Here is a 12637-nt window from a genome sequence, read left to right on the forward strand (position 1 = left end):
CAGATTCTGAACCTGGTTGTGGGATCCAGCCCTGCATCGGGTGCCACGCTGAGTGTGAAGCCTGCTTGGTATTCCCTTTCTTTCTCCCTCTGCCCCTTTCCCCTGCTCTCTCTCTGTCTCTCAAATATAAATAAATAAATAAATAAATGTTTCCTCACAGATAATGTTATTATTCTTTTTGTATGCAGAAGGTTTTGTGTGTCAATATGGGGATGTCTACTTCTTTTTCATGTGAAAAACATAACATAAAAATTCTGCAAATAATACATAAAGTAAGTCTATCACTGGCATAGAACCCTTCAGCTATTTCTTAGCTGGAAATGAAACATATTCATTGATGTTTCTATACAACATATTTTGAATGATTCAGACATCATTTATAAATAGCTACTGAAGGGTGCCTGGGTGACTCAGTCAGTTGAGCGTCCAACTCTTGATTTCGGCTTAGGTCATGATCTCAGAGTTTCATAAGTTGGAGCCCTGCGTGGGGCTCTGCACTGACGGTACGGAGCCTGCATGGGATTCTCTTTCTGCCCCTCCCCTGCTCCTGCACTCTCTATCTCTCTAAAAATAAATACACTTTAAATAAATAAATAAATAAATAAATAAATAAATAAATAAATAAATAGCTACTGACGATATATAGTAGAAAACTACTTCGAATTTTGAATTTGGATCTTTTCCTGAGCTGGCGATATGTGGTACGATCCTCTCGTAAGGCTGAGTAGGGGCAGTGAGGTGCATTTCCCACCAAGGGCAAACAACCAGCACACTTACACTCTGTGCCCATATAAACACTCTGTTTTTCATATTTTACATATGAAAATACAAAGATCAGAGCAGTTAGGTGACTTACATAAGATCACACAGGTAGTAGTTGTTGAGAAGGAGAGTCCCAGGCAAGGCTGAGTCCCTGGCTGAGTTCAAAGCATTCCTTAGGACAAAACTTGGTGATAAGCCCCAGTCTCTGGACATCCTGGCTCCTGCTTCCTCTAAGACCTTCTGGGGAAAGCGAGCCATGGACCACAGAAAGATAGAGCATTTCTCTTGCAGTGTGATTTTCATCATGGCCATTTCCAAAGCACTTGAACTGGAATTAGTTGCTGCATTGAGCCACCGTGAACTTGCATGTCCCTCCAGGGAGACCCCAGCCTTAAGAGATGATTGCAATTGGTCCCAGGAAGAGCCTTCAATTCATCATTGGTCTTTCCAATTTGTGCTTTCCATAGGAATCCAGGACAGTAAAGAGCTAAATAAAACCTGCTGTCTGAATGGGGGAACCTACATGCTGGGGTCTTTCTTTGCCTGCCCCCCTCCTTCTATGGCTGGAACTGTGAGCATGATTCACACAAAGACAACTGTGAGTCTGTGCCCCCATGACACCTGGCTCTCCAAGAGATGTTCCATGTGTAAATGCTGGTGCAGCCAACTTCACTGCTTTCCTCAGACATTTCTACCGCGGTGTGAGGCCCATGTGATGGATGAGCACTTCCTGGTTTCCAGGACTCCAGAATTAATAAGCATCTGTGGGCACCACTTTTTTGCTAGCTGGCATCTGCCTTGCTATACAAAGTTACTGTTGGGGCGCCTGGGTGGCTCAGTCGGTTAAGCGTCCGACTTCAGCTCAGGTTGTGATCTTGCATTTTATAAGTTTGAGCCCTGAGTCAGGCTCTGTGCTGACAGCTCAGAGCCTGGAGCCTGCTTCAGATTCTGTGTCTCCCTCTATCTCTGCCCCACCCCTGCTTGTGCTCTGTCTGTCTCTCTCTCAAAAATAAACATAAAAATTTTTTTTAAATTCAAAGTTACTGTTAAAGGACACTTGCATATGCAATATTTGTCATACAATTTCATAACCTGTAAAGGCTGTCACTCCAATTCCCTAGCTGGGAGATAATCATTTGTTAGTTGCCTCGAACTAGTGGACAGATTTTCATCATGGTCCCTAACATTTCCCTAACATTTCTTAAAGTAAAAACTACTTTCCTCTGCCCTGCCCTCTCCAAAAAACTTTAAAAAAAAAAAACCAGCCATATCTACATTGTGACCAAGTTCTATGTTTCTTAATACATGTATCTCTACCAAGGGTTTTTTCTTCTTATTTTCCTTTAAACAATTGAACTCTATCTTCAGATCATTAAAGGCTGCTCCTAACATGGAATTGAGGCTAAAGCTTTGGGTAGAGAGTTGATCAAAATCAATCAAGAACTCATCTTTAAAAGGAAGGGAAAGGAAGCCTCTGTGAAGTGAGCAGATGAGAGGGCAGGGGGCAGATATTAGAGGTGAGGGACAGGACACTGAAGTATTGGAAGAGCGCATGTGTACCAGGGATACTAGAAAAGAGGAAGCAAATGGGGAAGAAATTGGGCAAACCAAATGGATTACCTGGTTGATGATTCGATGGGTCTGAGAAGCAAATTAAAAAGCTAAGTTGGAAGGCAAGTTTCTATCATCTATAGAAAGCTATAGAAGACAAGGACACCCCTTTCTTCTCAATGCGTGGCAAAGAGATTGAAGTGTCTTTGGAAAAAAAAATTCTATCTAAATTTCCCCAAGAAGGGAGCTTAATAAATTAGGTTTTCTCCGTACCTTGCAAGTATTTTAACTGTTGTAAAAGAGAGAACACTCACAGTATATTTGGTTGTAAACCAAGTGATAAAACTATGTATTGTAAAACCCATTGTTTAAATACATTGTGCATGTAAATATGCCCAGTAAAACTGGAAAACATTTTGAAAAAAAAATTTTTAAAGATCACACAGCTGGTAAATGATAGAGCTGGGATTTAGCCTGAGGTGATTTTGGATCTCACACTCTTGTGCTTCTCACTGCCTCACCCAAGTGTGATGCGGCCCCCTCCACTGGAGGGTCTCTTTCCTCTGCCTCCAACAATGCTGTAGTCATTCTGTCAATATCCATCTTTCTGGTTCTCTTTTCCATGTATCCATTGGTGATAACTGTCTTCTTCTGACTGACATATCCTTTCTTCAGCCATATCAACACCCGTAATCAGCTATGGTGAAGTCCACACCCCAGAGCCACTCCCTTCTCTCTAAGTTAGGTATCTGTAGTCTGCAACTTTGGATTCCTATTTTGGAATTTTGCTACTAGAAGATGTTTGTTCTTCATCCCCAGGTTCTTAGGTTTACTTCCCCCCCCCCCCCGCCCGCCGTGCTTCCTCCACAGAAAAGTAACACTAGAGGCAGTTTGGGGAGGTGGAACAAAAATGAACATTCTGTGTAGACAGTAAAAAAATGAGGCAAAGACAAGAGCTTCGGGCTTTAATGAAAACAGAGAAAATGAGAAATGAATTAATAAAAATTGGGGGCCTTATGTAGGTACTCGCTTAGCAAGTAAATCAATCAACAGACATGACCCAAGGTTGCCCTTGGCAGCAGAGCTATAAAGATGAATTGAGGGAGCTTGCAAGTGTGTAGGGGGAACGATCACGTAGATATGATCATACTGCTGTGTGGTCAATGCTCGGAGAGAAGGGTGTACATAGTGCAAATGGCATGCAAGGCGCCAACTCCAATAGTTTTAAAAGTTAAGAGTGGGGACTGAAAATTGACCGAGATGACACCATATGTTTGTATAGTACTTTATAGTTTTAAAGTGTGTTTGCATGCATTATTTGTTTGCTCTTCCTCAAGCACTTAGAGATAGAACAGATTATCTCTAATAAATGAAGAAACATAAGAGACTTGCCCCATCTCATGTTCCTAGGTCCACGCCTTCTGTTTCCCATGACACCATCTTCCCTTTATGGCATTTAAATATGACGCCACTGGTGCTAATTAGAAAATGGGAGAACCTTGGTTGTTGTTTTATTTTTCTTTTTAAAAAAGAATAAATATTAAATTGGTTTGGACGTGAACACTTCTTAACATTTTCCATAATGCCTGCACAGTGCTTATGACAAAATTGCAGCCTGACTAGCGGAGTGATCTTGCTAATATTGAATGCGGATGAAAAAGCCTCTGCCAGTCAAAGCCTAATGTGTCTAAGAGATAGAATTTGTCTTTCCTTTGAAATTTTAAGGAATCTTTTTCGTGGTTAAAGGTTAAAGCTTGTCTCATTGGTTTCCTTTAAAAATATGTTTTCTAACTTGGGCTCTGTGTGTTATTATAACAAATAAAAACATTGGGAAAAGCTCTGGATGTGCTTTTTCCTTTAGATAAGTGTTATGCTACTAGATCATATGACATCATACTTGGCTCTAATGTTTGGAAACCAGACAGTATAAAAGATGGCAAGTTCTAGTAGCCATGTCATAACAGGGGATGAAATATAAAACAAGACTGACAAGAAGTTTGAGGAAACTGACTATTTTTTAAATTGTGCATTTATCATGACAGTTTTGGGGTTAATCTCTGGAACCAGCACAAGGGTGAATGAGGTAATAGTTGCACATGTTATGGATAAGATAACCAAAGGGGGGAAAAGCCCATTTCCAGGCTAATGTGCAGCTAAGATTATGTGCCTGATGGCTGGAAACTGTTGTGTGGTTAGGATAATACACTGTTCAAAAAAAAAAAAAATGATGGTGATGGAATGGTGAGCAATCACATTGGATCTGAAGCTTTCTGAATGGGGGCAGGAAACAGAGTAGGCTGGAACACAGCAAGAGAAAGATTTGGGAAGCAAGAAAATAGGAGGTAAACTGCAAGACCCCCTCCCAGAAATGACATTATAAGGGTTGGTAATTAAAACTTCACTGAAAAGTGAAATCTAATGATAAAACCAGCTTAATGCTGTTCACGTGTACATTAGGGTAGGAGAGGAGATTGCAACATTGATTCCCATTCCTGACTACCCAGATGTTATTCCCATCACAGAAATGTTCAGAGGTCTTGTTTGGACCCACTTTGTTTTATTCCGTGGCTTTGAGGAAGGGGAAAGAAAGCACTGCAAAGGACGTGTTGACTGAAATGCACCATTAATTTCATGTCTCTTTTGTAAAAAGCACTTTTAAAGTGTGCCAAGATATTTTAAGTGTTTCAACAACATGCTTTTGTGACAATAGAGAAATGAGGGTGCACTTTCATGGTATCAATAAAAATATCTTAGTAATTTACGGAGTTGGACTAAACTCTAAACTGGGTCACAGGGAAGCTCTTTCAGTGTGAACAGAGATAGCAGCAACCTCTATTTTGTTCCTGAGCCACTGAGATCAGCGTAAACATGCTTTCTGATTGCTTCTGCAATCTGAAGTCTTGGTTGCCAGGGGGCTTGAGTTTTCTGGAGGGCCTCCATTTTTGGAACTCTCTTCTTTTCCCTCCCCAACAGACCCCAAATTTACAAGCTTTGAGGTCTTAGAAGGAAAGCAAAAAAAGGCATATTTGTTTCTTTCTTAACTGGTGTAGGTTTCCAGATGGTATTAGAAGCTATTACTGGCTGAGAAGAAACATTTGTTTGTGTCTCAGTCTTGTCCTTGGGTCCACAAATTTGGCAAATGGCTCACTTTGAATATCTAAGCAAATAAACAAAGCATTTTCAGTATTTGCTGACACTCATTATCCTATCCTCAAACTTTGCCAGATGCAAACACCAAAGGCCCGTATCTCTAGGTTTAGTTCTATTCAGAATCTCTTTAGAGAATTGCACCAGTGAGAACTCCATATCTGATTCTTTGTATTAATGTATCTGTGGACATGTGATTCTACTGGTTGCTTGCTGATGAGTTAAGTTGCATATGTCTTGTTGACTGAATCCTGCAATGTCGTGCCAGTGCGGCACTTTCACATGAATGTCACATTACTTGAAAGTTTCTACAATTCCAGTCATGGTGGGAGGCAGTCTAATAGGCAAAGATGTTTTCGAGAGAAAAGTATCCACAATATTATGGAGGTGTTGAGGAATGCACGTACCACTTTTCAAGTCTGTTGCTGCAAGAGAAATAATGAAGGAAGCAATGAGGCTTGATGGAAAGAGATAAACATGGCCTTCAAGGTCCACGGGTGTATGGCTTCAAATTCTGGCTCTGCCATTTTCTTACCTAGAGCACACTTTATGTCTCAGAACCTAGGTTTCCTTATCTGAAAGTGGGAAACCAACAGGCTTCACAGAGATGTTATGAACAGTAAACAGGTTAATACATGAAAAGTGCCCAGCACTGGGCCTGACATATGAAAGATGCTCAGCAAACACTGGTTCCTTCTTCCAAATAAGCAATAAAAGATCCACAGCTGGGGGTATAAGGAAAGCTCTGCCGATGGCCTTGGAGAGGAGTATTATAGGATGCATAGAATTTCAGTCTACGTGGTATGAGAAGCACCGTAGAGGAAGGAGGACGGAATAGTGTTAAGGAAGGAAGTGATTTGGGGAATAGTATGCATTTCCACTTGACTAACTAATGAGGGAGCTCTGTGTAGGGATGAGGCCAAGGAAGGCCTCCAAATGCAATGCTAGGAATTATCATAAAATTCTGAGAGCAAGAAGTATCAATGAGATAATTAGGGGGCACTGTATAATTGGAGCCATTCCAAAGGAACATTCATCTGGCAGCAATATATTCGTTGGATTACAGTGGGGAGGGACAGAGGCAAGGAGACTGGTTAGGACAATTGCAGAGTAGTAGCAAAGAGAAGTAATGAAGAGAAGTGATGAAGGTGGACACCGGTGTGGACCAAGAAAGGGAGGAAAAGGGCATGCAGGTGTGAGATGAGCGAAAAAGGAAATGGCATTGCTCCTTTAACTTCTGCCTAGAAAACACCCTTTCTACTCACTCTGTGTCTCTCTGTATTTTTCAGGACAGAATCTGGTTTGTTTTCAGGTTCCCTTCTCTGACTGTCAGGTCGGGAGTGTGCTGAGAACTGCATTTTGCTCATCTTGGTATTTCTAGACTCTACGACAGAGTCTGAGAATATAGTTAGCCCTTGCAAAGAGTTTGTTTAGTGCAAGAACAAATGTTGAATAGATGTGGAAGAGAGACAAAAAAAAAAAAATGGAATGGCAAGGGGAAAATAAAAAGAAAGGAGAGTAAAAGATAAGTGCTAAATTGAGGGGAAGGAAGTAAAAAGAAAGATGAGTGGGATGTTTTGGAACAGCTTGAGTTCATTCACAACCAGGACGTGGAATTGCAGCCATTAAAAATTAGATTAACACTCCCTTCTTTTTTTCCTTTACGCTGAAGGCTTCACCCCATGCACTGCCCTTAATAAATAATACTTGATGAAGATGGTGATGATGTGTCCTCTTCATGTTAATCCAGGCAGTTCTCAGTTTATGAATGGGTTGGGTTCCAAATGTCTGTTGTAAGTCAGTTGTTTGGCCATTGGAATGTATTTTTCCTTTGAGACAGTCAGCATAACAGTTAGCGGTTAAATTCTGCTTCACAACAGGCTATTTAATCCACAAAGTGTCGGAATTACAGTGCAAATGCACTGCAGAGTAGTAACTCCTTTTAGGCATATTACATACTCCTTGATGGTTTGCAAAGTGCTTTTGCATACGTTACAAAAATGGATTCTCTCTGCCTAATATTTTTTCCATGGAAAAATGTGTTCCAAGTTTTAAATGAGGAGGCCAGGAACACATCCTCCACCCACTCTGGTCTCCATGAAATGACTTGGCTCCCACAGACAGGCTCCCACACTGTCCTTCCCAGAGGCGCCCGCTCCAAGGGAGACCCTGAGACAGGGAGGTAGAGAGGGTATATGTCAGCACATGAGGGCCCGTGATGAGCATCGCCATCCCTGGCTTTCTAGTCAGAAGAACCAGTCTGTAGCTGGAACCTTCCACTCACCAGCTGGTAACCTTGTGTGAGTGTTCAGTTTCCCCTTATATAGAGTGGGGATAGTGATGCCTCCCTCATGGGGCTTTGTGATGACTAAAATGTGATAATGAATGAAGGAGCACACAGCAGACACTCAAAAATGTTCTCTGGATCCCCCTCCCCACATGCCCACCACCACCAAACTCTGAAGCAAAATGGGTAAAAAGGGGCTCCTTCTGGGTCTATAGAGCAAGGGTTAGGAGCTAAGAGGCTCTTGTGGGGGTGTTGCCCTGATGAGTAACCAGTTCCCGAAAGGGGAGCAGTGAGGACTCAAGGGTGCTAATTGTCCCAGACACTAGTGGCAGCTGTGACAGCCATTTCTGCATCAATATTGTGTGGAGCTCTTTTAGAAGGGGAACCAGCTCGGGACACCTGGGTGACTCAGTCGATTAAGCATCGGACATAGGCTCAGGTCATAATCTCAAGATTTGTGGGTTTGAGCCCTGCATGGGGCTCTGCGCTGACAGTGTGGAGTTAGCTTGCTTGGGATTCTCACTCCCTTTCTCTCTTTGTCCCTCCCCCACTTGCACTCTCTTTCTCTCTCAAAATAAATAGACTTGAAAAGGAAAAAAAAAAAAAAAAAAAAAAAAAAAAGGGACCCAGCTCTGAGCTGGGTAGTATCCCTGTCACTGATATACCCCTGAATCTTCAGTCACTTAACACTGTAGAAGTTTAGCACTGGTGGAAGAGGGAAACAAAAGTGCTACCGGAGGATGTGCATCGGAGATTGGGTCAGGTCTGGAAGGGGGCTCCCATCACTTCTGCTCATAGAGCATTGGCTCACGTCATGTGACCATATGGGACTGCAAAGGAGTGGAAAGGGTAGCTTGTTACTTGTCCGGGAAGAAGAGGAAGTAGCGTTAGCAGTCAGCTAGCAGTCTTTGCAGCAGATGGGGGTAAGGGTGCTAAGTAGCTACTTGTTGGTACAAATTGTTTGCAAGTGACTAATTATAAGTAAACAAACAAGAACCACAGGACTGCAACTCAAGATAAACAAATGAGTCAAGCTGAATGAGCACTAGAGGATTTCCAGTAAGATAATGGCCTCAGCACTTTGGGGTAAACCTTGACATGTGCTCTAGTTTTCCTTCTTTGGCAGAAATAAAAGAGATTAAACCAATATTAAACAGTTTTCAAAGTAAATTAAAACATAAAGATAATGATCGTTTAAAATGCCTCTACCAAGAAACTGTTTAAAATAATGCCACACTCAGTAACATAATTTAAGGTCAGGTATTTTAATGTATTGGCTCTGTGTGAAGACACAAATAGTCACTTTTCTTGGCGTGGAATTCAGTGTATCACAGGCAGTGAGAGTTGCAAATTATGTCCCTTTGTCCCTTTTTGCCTGGGTTTGTAAAATGATATTCTTTTCTAGAAGAAAAGTTGCTCAAAAACCAACTTAAAATTCCATCTAAATGCATCTCATTAAAACTTCGGAAGCATTTCTTTTGTTGCATTGATCTAAATACTGGTTTGAAAGCCAATGACTAAAGAGCAGTAACTTTGCTTATTCCCAAAGAACAGGGAATGAGGCCATTGAGGGAGGGAAAATAGCTCTATGTTATAACCTAAGACATTGCAGTTACCCTGCAAACATGGGATCACTTGGGGCATTTCTCAACTTGGGAAGCATTTGGCTATTGGAGTGACTCTCACTCTTGGCTTCTTGGTAGAATCACCTGGGGAACTTTAAAACATTCTGATGCTCAGATCATACCCTAGACCAATTAATCTCAGGAAGTAGGACCCAGGCACCAGCATGTTTTAAAGCTCCCTAGGTGACTCCAATTCACAGCACAGTTTGGGAAGCGCTGGTCTATTAGATAGGATTACCTGCTATATGAAAACAGCAAGTTCTAGTTAATCAGCTCAGATTTAATCATTTAAATCACATGCCAGACACCGTGCTTGGTCTTGGGGGCTAAGACATGGGTTCTGGCTTCAACTGTGTCATTGCTCTGGGAGAGAGGCTAAGCTTAGCAGGGCTGGAGGATGGGGGGGTAGGGGGCGGTGGTGAAGGGCCATAGACTGGGGGTAAAATTGGTTCAAATGTGCATCAGTGAAAGGAAGGGAAGATCATAGCAAATATCTGATAATAGTCATGCTTTGTAGCTGAAGAAACTGGAACATACATTTAGAAGGACTCATTAGAGGAAAATTTTATCTTAGGAGGGGATTAGAAGCTAGGACACCATTCTTGTGGATAGCACACCATTACTTTTGCTTATCTACTCCAGGCTCTCCTAAGGATTTAAAAACAAATAAACAAACAAAACAAAACAAAACAAAAACCCAAAACCAACTCAAGAAGCCTTTTTATAAAATTGCTTAAAAAGAATAATACACTTCTAGATAAAATTTACATAATATAATTTGTTTAAAATATGCTGTAAAAAAGAACACTAACTTGTAAAAGACATAGTTTTCTCTTAAATGGTTAGAATTGAAGAGCTTTTGCCAGGCAGCAGGACAAAATTTTATTGCATAGGCCAATGGCAGCATTCTGATAGGGTTTTATTCTATAATATTCCAAAGATAATAAGATGCCTGATAAATGATAAGCCATGGATTCTTTTTATTTTTATGTTTTCATTTTATGTTTATTTCATGGGGTGGGCTACTCTACACCTTTCCCCAGGTAGGATCTGTAATTGCACTTGTTCTTGTTATTAGATGAGTAGGTGTCTGGAAATGGGTGGGTATTGAGCCCCAGGTCTGCTCGGGATCCCCAGGACTGTGTTTTCTTGTCTGTGAAATGGTGATAGTAAATGGTTGAAAAGCTAGAGTATTATTATTAGTTATTATTAATAGAGTATTATTAACTCTAACAAATGTGAAAGGACCATACACAGGTTTTTATACTCATTAAGTGAATGCTAGTAGGTGCATGGGTAGTGGGAACGTGTTTCTTCTCTGAAGTGCATTTAGAATATCTACTTGATATTATGTGCTAGTTCCCCTTAATGAACTTTGCTCATTCCTTTCTCCATGATCTGGAAGTAGTCGTGGTAATGTCCAATAAAACTGAAATGACAGAGTTCTACAGAGTTCCTACAGTATTGATGGGGGTGGGATATCTAGGTATTAGTGAACAAAGCTAAATCAGGAAAGAATATAACAGTAATTTAGCAACAATTTTACATATCTCACAATAATTTAAAGCATAACACAATTTGTAGTACAGTTTCTAGAACATAACTGGATTCTCAAGTGTTGTCAAGACTACCATGAAATCAAAAGTTCATTCTATAATTCAATATTTTTAACAAAATCCACTTATCTTGATGATGTATAGATTAGTTAATGATACCTTTAAAAGGCAATTCTTTCTAGGTTCCGGGAATAACAGGTAAGCATAATTTGTGTATGAATTCTCTGTGATTTGACTCATAGAATAACAGACCTTTCAGTCTGATGCTGGTGTTTTAAATTTAAACATCAAGTCAGTTTACACATCTGGCCTTACTTGGTGGTTTTCTAACTTGCCAATGTTATATCTTAAATGTACTTATATTAATCATAGTTCAAAATAGCCACATCATTAAATAATACTTTTTTGAAAATATATGTTCTTAGAAATGGGACATACACCCGCTTCAGTTTTTGTTGTCAAATCACCGGCTGAGAAGGGGGTAGGGAGGAAAAGAATGCCAGATCTGCATTTCAGGCCATCAGCTAACTCCCAGAGTTGTTTCATGTGAGTCTCGATTTGGTTGCCAAAGGAAAGATGGAGACGCATGTGGCCGCACTGTCATACTCCCCTGCCAGCTGCAAACCTCATCACAGTTCCTGTGAAGTACATTTCCACAGATCAGGTTTCTGCCAGGGAAGACTTTAACAATCTCCTACTCCACTTTCAACCAACAACAATTAGTATTAGCAAATGGTTCAGGCCACTGCCTGGGATTACATATGATTTCTATTCAAAAAAAGACAAACTTTTACTCAAACCAGACCCACATGCTGAACACTTGAGCTCCCCTCTTAGATATAATAAAATTGAGACAGTTTCTATCTTTCATTTAAATAAAAAATCACTCTCACATTTGAAATCAAGTTGGCTGTCTTCCCTTGCTGGGTTAGCCATCTGGTAAGAGGGACTTTTGGAGGACTTATGTTCAGGCCAGGCGTTTAGGGGGAAAAAAATCATTATCCTTTTGTCCTTTTGTGCCTTACTCTTTTAATGTGGTCAAACTTTTTTTAAAGGTTTTCACAGCAGGGTTTTTTTTCCCCCTCTTTCAGATAACACATATGGCAAATAAGTTAAAATCTTAATACATTTTACAGTCAAAATTTGCTTTTTCAGAGTTGTGGATCAGAAAAGCACAAGCCTGATTGAGGTCACTAAGGCTCACTGTAAAACAATAGAGATTCAAAGCATTCACTTACTCCATGCCTGTGGTTCTTTTAACACAGCTACATTATTTTTCAGGGTAAGGTATTTTTCAGGTAAGGTCAGTTTTTCCTTGCCGTGTGTTTCAAAGGCTTAGGATTTCCCCAAATAGGTGATAACCCTAGCATGTCCAGGCATTTTACTGTTCTTCTCAGTTAAGTTCCTAAAAAAAACCACAAAAAATAAAAAACAGGTCTTGATGGCTGCTAACTATCCAGTTACTCTTCTGGTGTTTTCTGCCTGAGTAGAGTCTGATTATATCAAACAGGAAATCTGTTCAGGACAACCACCTCATAGGAACCATTGTTCCTATTACATTTCTGGACTTTAGAAAATCATAGATAATTCAAAGTTACAAGTTTCCTGGAATTGAAGGTTGCTAAAGAGCTCATTCCTGTTTTACAGATGAGGTAATTAAATATCAAATAAATAAGATGATTTTTTATAAGCCCACCCAATCCAGAGTG

General features: G+C 40.5%; 1 long non-coding RNA gene and 1 pseudogene across 1 annotated transcript; one reads left to right on the plus strand and one right to left on the minus strand.

Annotated features, from left to right (window-relative positions):
- Nucleotides 1-1018: 1018 nt before the first annotated feature.
- LOC123609925 lies at nt 1019-3403 on the plus strand (annotated as a pseudogene).
- A 6671-nt stretch (nt 3404-10074) lies between these two features.
- LOC123608683 lies at nt 10075-12326 on the minus strand. The gene is made up of 2 exons (XR_006717377.1): nt 12167-12326; nt 10075-11566 (listed from the first exon to the last, which is right to left on the minus strand). It is a non-coding gene; the product is annotated as an uncharacterized LOC123608683 (long non-coding RNA).
- Nucleotides 12327-12637: the final 311 nt, after the last annotated feature.

Source organism: Leopardus geoffroyi, chromosome B2, assembly GCF_018350155.1.
Source record: "Leopardus geoffroyi isolate Oge1 chromosome B2, O.geoffroyi_Oge1_pat1.0, whole genome shotgun sequence".
Taxonomy (NCBI): domain Eukaryota; kingdom Metazoa; phylum Chordata; class Mammalia; order Carnivora; family Felidae; genus Leopardus; species Leopardus geoffroyi.